Below are 11,814 nucleotides of genomic sequence, written 5' to 3' on the forward strand. Positions count from 1 at the left end.
AAAAAAAAAAAAAAAAAAAAAAATCAACAGCAAATGACAAGCAATCAAATTTAAAAATTGGCAAGGGGCTGGGCGCAGTGGCTTACACCTGTAATCCCAGCACTTTGGGGGGCTGAGGCGGGCGGATCACCTGAGGTTAGGGGTTTGAGACCAGCCTGGCCAACATGGTGAAAACCCGTCTCTACTAAAAACACAAAAATTAGATAGACATGATGGCACACATCTGTAAACCCAGCTACTTGGGAGGCCAAGGCACAAGAATCACTGGAACCCAAAAGGTAGAGGTTTCAGTGAGCCAAGATCACACCACCGCACTCCAGTGTGGGAGACAGAGCAAGACTCTGTCTAAAACTAATAATAAAATAAATAAAATTTGGCAAAGGACTTGAACAGACATTACTCCAAGCAAGATATACAAATGACTACCAAGCACACGAAAAGATGCTTACCATCATTAGCCATTAGGGAAATGCAAATCAAAACCACAATGAGATACCACTTTGCATCCGCTAGGATGGCTATAAGAAAAACCAATAGAAAACACATGTTGTCCAGGACGTAGAGAAATGGGGACCTTCAGACATTGCTGGTGGGAATACAATACAGGGCAGCTGCTGTGAAAAACAGTTTGTCAGTTTCTTAATAAGTTAAACTTCGAATTACCTTGTAACCCAGCAAGTCTCCTCCTGGGTATATATCCAAAAGATTTGAAAATCCATGTCTACACAAAGATTCGCATGCAAGTGTTCATCGCATGCTTGTTTGTAATAAAGGAAAAAGTGGACATACTCCAAATGTCCATCATCTCATGAAAGGATAAATTGTGTGGCATATCTATGCAACATAATATTCTTCAGCAATAAAAATGATTATTTATTTATTTATTTATTTATTGAGATGGAGTCTCGCTCTGTCTCCCAGGTTGGAGTGCAGTGGCACCATCTCTGCTCACTGCAACCTCCACTTCCCGGGTTCAAGCAATTCTCCTGCCTCAGCCTCCCAAGCAGCGGGGACTACAGGCGTGTGCAACCACACCAGGCTAATTATTGTATTTTTAGCAGAGGTGGGGTTTTACCATGTTGTCCAAGCTGGTCTCGAACTCCTGATCTCAAGTGATCCTCCCACCTTGGCCTCCCAAAGTGTTGTGATTATAGGTATGAGCCACCGTGCCTGGCCTAAAAATGGAGTTTTAGATACGTGATGCCTCAAACACGCAAGGCTGAATGAAAGAAACGAAACACAAAAGACAACATATTGATACGAGATGCCCAGGGAAAAAAAAAAAAAGCAAAATCAGTAAAGACATAAAGTAGATGAGTGGCTCTGGGAGTGGGAATGGAGATTGACTACAAGCAGGCACAAGGAATCTTTCAGGGGTAATGGGATTGTTTTAAAATTGGATCGTGGTTATAATTGCACAATTCGATAAATTCACTAAAAGTCATTGAACTGTACACTTACAGTGGCTTGATATTATGTTATGTAAAGCACAGCTAAATAAAGCTCTTAAAATAAAAATATAAAAGAGGAAATGGGTTGAGGGAGGGAGTGTGTCAATTATTTTTTTCCCAGGAGGCCCCCTGGCTGAAATGCAAATGTGACCACTTCCTCCCCACTGACCAGCTATGAGTACTGAGGCATGGTTGGAGGGCCACTGAGATCCTATAGTACTCTTCTTCCAAGGATATAGGGGCCATACTTACGAGACATTTACAGACCCAGAGGAACCCCTCAAGGTACCACATGCCTATTTCTGAGGGGACTCATGTTTACCCCAATGGACATGGGCCTGGCAGCTCCAAATGCATCTACTTTTTAAGCACCAAGGGACTGTGACCCCTGCTGATCCCACCCACTCCCGAACTCCTGGTCTGAATTGAAAATGTAAACTGGATTAAGTCACTCCTAAGATGAAACCCTCCAATGATGACTTTCCATCTCCTTTGGAACAGTCTACCTTCCTCACCCGAAACTGTAAAGTCCCATGTGGCGTAGATGTGTGATTTCCGTGCCTTCACCTTCTACTATTCCTCCATTTGCTCCCTGTATTCCGCCATGCTGTTCTCAAGTTCTGGAGCCAGCCACATTCTTTCCTACCTCAGTGCCTTTGCACTTGCAGATCCTTCTGCCGATAATGTTCTTCCCATGGCTGGTCCCTTCTTAGCACCTAGTGTACCCCCAAATGTCACAACCTTGATCTCTCATTGGTTTTCTATGACATTTAGTACAGTTTACATTGAGTTTGTCTGTTGCTTCTTTTTGTCTACCTCTCCCTACTAGTGTATAGGCTCCATGGGGGCTGTCACCATGTGTATATTTCTGTGGGCTATCCCCAGGACATAGCAAGCTGTGTGACCTTGGACAAGTCACTTAACCTCTCTGAGCCTGCTCAATAAATATTCAGGGGAGGAAGCAAGGAATGGCTGGGTGGGTGGGTGCAGAGAAGAATGAATGGGTGGATAGGTAGGTGGGTGGGTAGAAAGAAGGTAGATAAAAGAAGGAAGGCAGGCAGGAGGGAGGGAGGAAAAGCTGAATATCCTTGTTTTAATACACACCCCAGAGCAGTGCAGTGAGTTAACAAGAGTATGGGTTCTGGAGCCCAAATGACTGAGTTCAAATCCCAACTCTGCCACTCACCAGCTGTGTGACCTTGGACAAGTCACTTAACCTCTCTGAGCCTCAGTTTCCTCATCTGTAAAACAGGGACGATGATGATGATGATGATGATAACTATCTTCTAGGTTCATTCTTTTTCATTTTGGGGATTTTATTTTTGGAGACAGAGTCTTGCTCTGCTGCCCAGGCTGGAGTGCAGCACTGCAGTCATAGCTCACTGCAGCCTTCAACTCCTTGGCTCAAGTGGTCCTCCCACCTCAGTCTCCAGAGTAGCTGGGACTACAGGCATGCACCACCATGACTGTCTAATTTTTAAATTTTTTTGTAGAGACAGTGTCTTGCTATATTGCCCAGACTGGTCTGAACTCCTAGCCTCAAGCGATCCTCCCACCTCAGCCTCCTAAAATGCTGGAATGATAGGTGTGCAGAACTGCACACAGCCTTCTCAAGTATTTCTGAGGTTTAAATGAGAGGGTACATCTTTAAAGTTCTTAAAACCCTGACATACAGTGAGCTTTCAGCAAATATTAGCTCTTTTTACTGTCTCTTCTGATCTTTCAACCACCACAAATTTCAGTGCATGTTATCAGAGAATTCACCCTGAAGATCAAGAGAAAGGAAAACAAAAGCTGGCGTCTTCCCAAGATTCGTTCTCCAGAGAACGCGAAACATTTCGGCAGCTAGGAAGAGAAGCTTTACAGGGCCAGGATCCTTCGAATCAACCACAGGGGAATTTGTACCAACTTCCTCAAAAATAGCTAGGAAAAAAAAAAAAAAAGAAAGAAAGAAAGAATAGCAAGACGCTTTCTCTTTTTCCTCTGGAGCGGTCATGAAGGTCAGCAGCAAGTTGATTCCCAAAAACGAGTCAGCTGGGAGAGCTACCAAGTGCATCTGAGCTGACTTTGTTACCAAAACAACACAAAATCGCCTCCTTTAACTGTGGGGCATTTCATCCTGGTACAGTCCTATTTTCACAGCCTGCTATAAGCTTAGGAATCAAATACACCCAGGTTCAAATCCCGGCTCTAATTCTTGGCTTTTGTGACGTTTCACTCCTCTGGGCCTCAGTCTCTCCATCTGTAAAATGGGACTAATCTTGTCTGCCTTACACTTTGTGGGATAAAGTAAGATCCTGGAGGCACCAAAGTAATTCGAGGTGGTGGTGTTGGCAGTGGTGGTGGTAGCAATTCTCTTGCTCTCCTTCTTTGGAGACTGCTAGGGATTGAGTTTGTTACATGTTCTCCCCTGGCTTCTTAAATGTCTTCCAGGGACATCTGACTCTTTCATGGGCCTCTGGCATGTGAGCAAGATGAAAACTCTCTTGAGAATTTCTTTTCTCGGTTTTTTCCTGAGCTCCCATGTGTTAATGTCTGCCCTCTTCCTCATAGCTAGGTGCCCCCATTGGACAGATGGGCAAAGTGAGGCATTCAGAGAGGTGATGTGACACGCCCAAGGGGTCCTGCTCCCTGGAGCTCTGCAGCAGGAGGCTGGATCCAAAGGAAATGGAGGCAGAGAGTCATGGGGGTCAAGCCAGAGCAGAGGGTCCCAAGCTCAGACCCTACTAGGCAGGTAAGGCTCAGGAATGAGGAACAGGCTGGTTTGCCAAGTCTGAGAAAGGGGCTTCCATGGGACCTTGGGCAAGGTTCTGGTGCTTCTCTCTGTGCTGAGGGATTGGATTCAGCGACTGAGGACTCCGGGTCCACGGGTCAAACTGTGCCGCCTCTTCACACCTCTGGCCTCAGTTTCCACATCTGTGCAATGGGGTGGCTCCAGGAAGCACTGCTTGCCTCATGGGTTATGACTGAGAGGCCTGTGGGGATGATGTCACAGGTTCCCAAGAGGGACGTGTCACCCCGATGGCCCCAAATGTCTTCCTTGCAGGTGACCTTTGGTGACAGTGGGTGCCTGCAGTGGGGCTGGGCCCCCTCCCACCTCTTTCTCACTCCCTCCCAGGAGGAGCCCAGCTGCGGGTGGGCGGGGCTGGCGGGGAGCGGCTCACCACATCCTCCTCTTCCTCCCCACTCTGCACATGTGGCTGGGTGGCAGCCAGTGGCCTCGGACAGACCCACTGGCGTCTCTCTGCTGAATGACCATAACCTCGGCGTCTGGTCCTCTGCCTGCCTCTCCCTGAGTGTGGCTGACAGCCACGCAGCTGTGTCTGCCTGTCTGCGGCCCGTGCATCCCTGCTGCAGCCGCCTGGTACCTGCCTTGCCGTCTCCGTCCTCTGTCTGCTGCTCTGTGGGACACCTGTCTGGAGGCCCAGCTGCCCGTCATTGGAGTGACAGGTCTTCTGACAGCCTGATTGGTGACTCAGGCTGGGTGTGGATTCTCACCCCAGGCCTCTGCCTACTTTCTCAGACCCTCATCTGTCACCCCCACGCTGAACCCAGCTGCCACCCCCAGAAGCCCATCAGATTGCCCCCCACAACACGGAATGGATTTCTGAGAAAGAAGCCGAAACAGAAGGTAACTCCAGCCCTGGTTCTCCACTGGGACCAGGGTGCCTTCTCTGCCCAGGAGGGACTGTTCCCTGCCTGCTGCATCTAGTGTCACTGTGGGAGGCCTCGGAGGACTGTGCCCAAGTCACAATTGGGGACACCGAGGCAAAGAAGGTTCATGCAGTGAGACTGGGCAGAATTGAGGCTGGGGTCTCTTGTTCAGCACAGCTTAGGGGCCCGGTAGGGGTGTGGCTGAGATGACCCTCTGTCTTGAAAACTAGCCTCCAAAAGGCAGCGGGTTGGGGAGGGAAAGCCAGTTTCAAGCCAAACATAATGTGTCAGTCACCTGATTCTGGGCGGCTGGGCCGGGTGGCGATGGGCATGGGTGCAGAGCCTGATGGGACCCGTTCTGTGTCAATTTCTGTCTTACCACCTTGATTCCACCCAGTCATTCAAAACAAGGGCTGGTGTGCCCATTACACAGACGAGGAAATGAGGCCGCGAGAAGTAGAATGATTTTCCCTCGGTGACTCAACCGGGACGTAGCGGGTCGGGCAGTCAAGCCAGGTGATCCCATGAGCTGTCGCCGCATCTTTCTCATGAGGCACGGGGAACGGGTCGGATGGTAAGAGGCCAACCCAGTTCCCTGTGCATGTGGAGGAGAGGGGAGTTGAAGGATGGGAAAGGAGGAAACATTCCTGGTGGAGGAGCCCTGGGGAGCGGGAACTTAGGACTTGCCACAGGAATGACGTCTCTGCTCAGTGAAGGCAGAAGATCAGGTGCGGGGCATTCACAGCCGGGAGGCTGCTGCGAGGAGGACATCTGTGATTCCCTGGGGGGACACTGGGGCTTTCAGAAGCACATGGTAGATCGGGGAAAACCTGCCAGGTCAAAACCCGGCCACGCGCCTTCCTCACTCGGTGAACTTGGGCAAATCTCTCTGCTTCTAGCCTCGAGAAGCCATGGTTTTCTCATCTATGAAATGGGGACCAAGGTACCTCCATCCTTGCGGAGCTGGTTGTGGGGACCTCAGGGCAGAACTGGGTGAAACCTGTGCTCCTAGCTGGCCCTTTTCTTTTGAGGAAGGGAGTTTGTGACATGAGAAGCTTTGAGCCCATGAAGGGCCAGACTCCAAGAGTGACAGAGGGCGAGGGACACACTCAGGCTGCTGTGGTCCTGTCTGGCCAGCCACCTGGCTCTGGTCCCCCCAGTGCCAACTCACCATGTTGTAGGCACTTAAGAGTCTCCCATAGTCCTCAACAGGTGAAGCGGGCAGCCTCATTCAGCCCATTTCACAGATGACAAGAGTGAGGCTTAGTGGGAACAATCTTGCCCCAGGTTAACTGTGACCAGATGACATGAAGCTGGGATTGGATGCCAGTCTGTAGGACAAGGCCACTACCTGCTAGACAGAATAACATGAAAACAAGACCTGTGGTCCTGGATAGCTTCTGAGAAGCAGCATTGGATAGGGATGGCTGAGTTTTCATTCCCATGGGGATGGGTAACCCCCGAGGAGAGACCCTGCTCACCTGCTCCCCACAGTGGGCTCAGCGATGCCCCTGTCCTGCCCGCTCCGCTGCCAGTAGGGTGTCTGGAGCCTCACTCAGTCCCACAGTGGAGGTAGCTAAGAGCCTTGTGATAGGAGGTGGCAGAATTCAGGACCAGGACAGGCAGGGAGAGCAAGGCAAAGACAGTTCTGAGCTCAGACTGCAGGCTCCCACTGCCCAGTGATCCTGGCTTCAGGCCAGGGGAAGGAACTGGGAGGTGGGGGTTAGAGCCAGTAAGGGGTTTGTGGGCAGTAGAGTAGGGGGTGATACCGGTGGAGCAGGCCGATTCAAGAGAAAGCCAGCCACCAGAAGCTCTGGGAGGAACCCACCTCTTTGTAGCATCAGGACCACCGGGGTGCCTGATAAATAAATGAATGAAAGGAACGGGGTATCCATTCCTTCCACAACCAGAAAGGGAAGCTAGCGCCTTTAGCATCCTCACAGGCAGGCACAGGGGCCTTCTCCGCACAATTAGGAAGGGGTGCCCGCAGTTAGATGGGGGCACTGGACCTGGCTTCCCAGCACACCACCCCTTGTGAGTTAGAGCTGCCCAGACCTGGTTCAAGTCCCAGCTCCACCGCTTAGTACCTGTGTGACCTTGAGGAAGCCACTTAACCTCTCTGAAGCTCAGTTGCTGTATCTGTAAGAGTGGGAATAGGAATAAGAATGCCTGTCTTAGGTCTGTGGTGAGGATTTACTCGACCTATTATTTATTGAACATCTACCATGGCCCAGGCACCTCCCTAGGTCCTGAAGCTGTGGGGTACACAGAGAGAGCCAGTGTGATGAGGAAGGCAAAAGACCTGGGCACAGATGGCTCATGAGAAGCGGCCGCTATTATGTTTTACTTTTTAAAATTTTTTATTGTTTTGGGACGGAGTCTTGCTCTGTCGCCCAGGCTAGAGTGCAGTGGCGTGATCTCCACTTACTGCAACCTCCACCCCCCAGGTTCAAGTGATTCTCCTGCCTCATCCTCCCGAGTAGCTGGGACTACAGGCACCTGCCACCACACCTGGCTAATTTTTGTGTTCTTAGTAGAGATGGGGTTTCACCATGTTGGCCAGGCTGGTCTTGAACTCCTGGGCTCAAGTGATCTGCCTGCCTCAGCCTCCCAAAGCGCTGGGATTACAGGCATGAGGCACCGTGACCGGCTTATGTTTTACTTTAAATTTTTAAGAGCTCTTTGCTTTTAGCTATGAAAATACAGATAAAAAATAAAATAGTAAATATTACTGGTCATATTGGCATTTATGAGACCTCAATAAATGAGAGCTCTTATGATGATTCTGCTTCCCCCTTTTACAGATGGGGAAACTGAGGTTCAGAGCGGGGTGGGGGTTTTTCTAGGGTCACTCGGGGAACCGTCTAGAAGGGAGCAGTGAAGAGAGGGGAACAGATACTTCCTCCAGGAAAAGGGTCTTCTCGCCCTTGCAGCCCCTTCCTCACATGCCCTCCCTCTCTGCCCTCCAGAGCCCCTGAACACGGGAGGGGGAGGGGCAATGGGAGGAACTCAGTCCCACCCCGGGCTCACAGGTGCCACCGCCCCCACTCCCTGCCCTGGCCCCAGGCCACAGGGACTTTTCATGACAGCTCAAATAAGACCTCTGAGTAAACTTGGAACTTGTGAAACGACCTGAGAATATTCCCCGAGCTGGGGGGCAGGGGCCCCATGGAGGGCCCCGACTGCCCAGGACATCTGCGTCAGGAACCCAGCCTGCTGTTCTCTGAAGCCCACAAGAAGGATCTGACCACCCCAACCCCTGCCCCGAATTGTCCCCAGGTAGGTGGGGCAGGTGCACCAGGCCGGCTCCCAGCCCAGACCCCTGCCATCCCCCACTGTGTGAACAGGACAAGACCCTGGGCCTCTCTGGGTCTCCTTTCCCTGTCTGACAAGCGGGCTTGACTAGGACGAGGGCTTGCCAACTTTCCGCAGAATGAATCAGTAACACCAGTCCACTTTGGCCAGGGTTAGGGCAGGCTGATGGGGGCTGCTGAAAACTGAGGGGAGAGAGAGGGTGGGTGGCCAGCCCCGCCCCACCTCGTGGCATAGTTCAAAGCCTCCTTTCACTGCTCTACAAGCAGCCCCTCCTGGGCTGGAGGAAATGAAGCTGGAGTGAGACCTGGCTGCAGAGGCTGAGAGGTTGCAAGGTTTGGGCAAGGCTGCAGAGGATGGCAGGGCTTGCAGGGAGATAGAGGTTGCACAGGCAGCGGGGGTGGGAAGCGGGAGGTGCCGGTGCTGGGACTGGAACCTCATGCTCCACAGCTAGGAGAGGTTGCACAGGCTGGAAGAAGTGCCAGGAGGGAAAGATTGCTGGAGCTAATACAGATTTGTTGCCTGGCTAGGAGAGAGAGAGAAGCTGAGAGGTTGCACGAGCTGGGGAGGGGAAGGCCCTTCCTCTCACCTTCATCTTCTACTGATTAAGCTGTAAGCCTAAGGTCCCCAACATGCCTGTCTTCAGATACCCATAACCCACCCCTTGCCACTGGGGAAGAAAAAAAAAAAGATGAAAAGCAACTAACACTAACCACACACCTAACACTAACCACACTAACCTGCCTCACACTCCTCATCCAGGCTAATCCTGCTGCACCCATTCCACAGATGAGAAGAGCTGAGGCTCAGAGAAAGGTAGAGCTAGAGCCAAGTTCCCACTGTGAGTGAGTGACAGAGTCTCCTTTCTGACCCAGGGCCACTGGGCTAGTTCTTCCCCAGCCTGAGAACTCACTGAGATGAGAACTCGCTGTGTGACCCTGAGCAGCCCACTGTCCTTCTCTGAAAGTTCCTTGTTACTAATCTGATGACCTTAGTCATGATTATTCGCACTCTGGGAGCAAAGGGTTTTGCCTGAGGTGGGTTTGGGGGGAGTTTCTGGGGACAGTGAGGAAGCTAATGAGGAAACTAGGACCTCTTAGGGGCTGCCTCAATTTTTAGCCCCATTCGTTCACTCATTCATTCATTCACTTAACATTTTTCTTCAGCTACTTATTGGGCACCTACAGGTCCCTTTCTCTGCACTAGAGATACTGTGCTGAACAAAATAGGTCAATTACTCAACCTCTGGGAGCTCATGCTTCAGTACAGAAACACGTTATAAACACACAACAGAGACATTTACAAAACTATTCCTCACATCACACCTGCTATGAAGGAGACAAACTAGGGGATGTGGGGTATAGAATCTGCGGCGTAGACCCAGTTCAGATAGGGTGGATGGCTTCTTCGAAGAGGCAACACTGAGCTTGAATCCTGAAGATGAGAAAGGAAAGAAGCTGCGGGAAAAGCATTCTAGGCAGAGGGAATGGCATGTGCAAAGGCCCTGATGTAGGGGAAAAAGGTTGAAGCATTAAAGCTTTTATCCTCGGCCAGGTGCGGTGGCTCATGCCTGTAATCCCAGCATTTTAGGCAGGCCGAGGAGGGTGAATCACCTGAGGTCAGGAGTTTGAGACCAGCCTGACCAGCATGGTGAAACTCTGTCTCTACTAAAAATACAAAGTTAGCCAGACTTGGTAGCCCACGCCTGTAATCCCAGCTACTTGGAAGGCTGAGGCAAGAGACTCACTTGAACCTGGGAGGCGAAGGTTGCAGTGAGCCAAGATCGTGCCACTGCACTCCAGCCTGGGCAAAAGAGTGAGACTCCATCTGAAAAACAAAACAAAGCGAACAACAACAACAAAACTTATCCTCACCAAATACATAAGGCTCTCAATCCCCTAGGCTCCAGAAAAAGGGGTCAAAAAAGGGTAAGATTTAACTTTGGAGTGTACGGTCTACATAGGTCTTAACATTGAGGATAATGTTTGTTCACAATTCATTCCCATTTCGTCACTCGTGTGGCAAATGTTTTGAGTACCCACTGTAGGCACTGGTTAGTTACTGAGGATTCAGCAGTAACAAAGAAACACACTGTCCCTGCCTAGAAGGTGCCCAGAATGTAGATGAAAACACCATGAGCTATGTAGTACGTGGAGGGTGGACCCCAGAGGAAGGAGTGACTCATGCTCTTTGGAGAGGTCAAAGATTGACAGAGGAACTGCCATTTGAATGGGATTTTGAAGACTGAGTAGGAGGTTAACAGTCAGCCAAAAAGGGCAGACAGTTTCCGTGCCTAAAACAGCACATGCACAGGTGTGCAAGCCAGGTGAATGGGGCATGTTGGTGAGGCTGTCAGTGGTCTGATGAGCCTGAAGTCTGGTATGAATCCTGGGGGCTAGATCCTGAAATGCCTTGAATACCAGACAAGGAATTTGGGGTTTTTCTCTTGTGGATAACAGAGAGCCATGGAATGACATGGTTGGAGTGAGAATGGAGTTGGAGGAACCACAGCTCTACAGCTATAGCAGGAAGGTCAGAGAGGAGGACCAGCAGGAGAGCAGGTGGGCAGAAGTCCTTGAAGACCTTGGATAACTTTAGGAGTTCTTTCTTCTGTGTTCCCTCTCGGGAAGTCCCTCCGCTTAACACTTCCTCTTCTGGTGACCTGTTGGCTCCTGTTCCCGGCACTTCTGGGGAGTCCCTCTTCACCCACCTCATTTATTTGTGATCCCTATGGGAAATAGGGCCATTTTACTTTTACCACACTCCCCACCTTTCACTTTCAGCCCCGTGTCCGCACCTGAGTCACATTAGAGAGAATGGCCAACTTGAGGAACTAGATGGATCCCATTCCTCAATCATGTGACAGAAAAAAGATACAGGGAAACCAAGAACTTGGGTTCTTTCCAGTGTGGGGAGGTTGTAAATAATGCTACTATGAACATGCTGGTACATGTCTGCTTGGCACATACGCTTGCATTTCTCTTTGGTCCCCACCTGAGTCACATTAGAGAGAATGGCTGACTTGAGGAACTAGACGGGTCCCATTCCTCAATCATGTGACAGAAAAAAGATACAGGGAAACCAAGAACTTGGGTTCATTCCAGTGTGGGGAGACTGTAAATAATGCTGCTATGAACATGCTGGTACATGTCTGCTTGGCACATATGCTTACATTTCTCTTTGGTTATATAACTTGGAAATGGAAACATTGAGTCTCTGCTCAGCAGAAGTTTTCCAAAGTGGTTGTGTCAATTCACACTCTTACCAGAATATTGAGTAGAGACTGAGAGTTTAGTTACTCTGTATCCTTTCCAGCACTTGGAATTGTTTATGTTTATTTCTCTCTCTCTCCATATATATATATAAATAAATTAGATATATTTATTATGTATAATTT

The 11,814-nt window shown here is 50.0% G+C and overlaps 1 protein-coding gene and 1 pseudogene across 1 annotated transcript in view; one reads left to right on the forward strand and one right to left on the reverse strand.

Moving 5' to 3' along the window:
- LOC105541485 overlaps window positions 1-4,797 on the reverse strand; it is a 6,457-nt pseudogene extending 1,660 nt beyond the window's left edge.
- IL21R (interleukin 21 receptor) overlaps window positions 4,636-11,814 on the forward strand; it is a 64,675-nt gene continuing 57,496 nt past the window's right edge. The window contains exon 1 of the mRNA XM_011982334.1: window positions 4,636-5,082. The gene's annotated coding sequence lies outside the window, so the exon portion shown is untranslated. The remainder of the gene's footprint in view (window positions 5,083-11,814) is intronic.

This window comes from Mandrillus leucophaeus, unplaced genomic scaffold, assembly GCF_000951045.1.
Source record: "Mandrillus leucophaeus isolate KB7577 unplaced genomic scaffold, Mleu.le_1.0 Scaffold24, whole genome shotgun sequence".
Lineage (NCBI taxonomy): Eukaryota > Metazoa > Chordata > Mammalia > Primates > Cercopithecidae > Mandrillus > Mandrillus leucophaeus.